Raw genomic sequence first — 706 nt, forward strand, 5'->3', positions numbered from 1 at the left:
TATATATATATATATATATATATATATATATATATATATATATATAAATATATATATATATATATATATATATATATATATATATATATATATATATATATATATATATATATATATATATATATACATATATATATATATATATATATATATATATATATATATATATATATATATATATATATATATATATATATATATATATATATATATATATATATATATATATATATATATATATATATATATATATATATATATATATATATATATATGTCCACCTCCGTAGCGTTATGGTCAGCACGCTCGGCTACCGTTCTGGAGGTCCCGGGTTTGATTCCCAGGGGGAGTCAAATAAATACAAGTGATTTTTTCACTGTAATATTTATTCAATATTACCCTGGACTGGTACCTGAAGTGGAGGGCTGATCAACTTTCCTTCGTGTATAAACGATCAAGATAACACTGCGTTTATATGAAGCAGTGCCCTATGCACCATTGTGGTGCGGATAAGGGTTTCATTATTATTATTATTAAAAAATTCAATTAAAAATCTTTATATAAATAGCTCCTAACTGGAACGAATCCAGAATTGTTGAATAAAAATTAAGACACCTTCAAAAATATCTAGAATATAAAAAAGAGTATTTTTTATTTTTTTTTTCTCTACAAATTTGAATGAAATTACTGGGTTCGTATAATAAAA

Source organism: Brachycentrus maculatus, unplaced genomic scaffold, assembly GCF_059751285.1.
Source record: "Brachycentrus maculatus isolate JH-2025_06_01 unplaced genomic scaffold, ASM5975128v1 h1tg000517l, whole genome shotgun sequence".
Taxonomy (NCBI): Eukaryota; Metazoa; Arthropoda; class Insecta; order Trichoptera; family Brachycentridae; genus Brachycentrus; species Brachycentrus maculatus.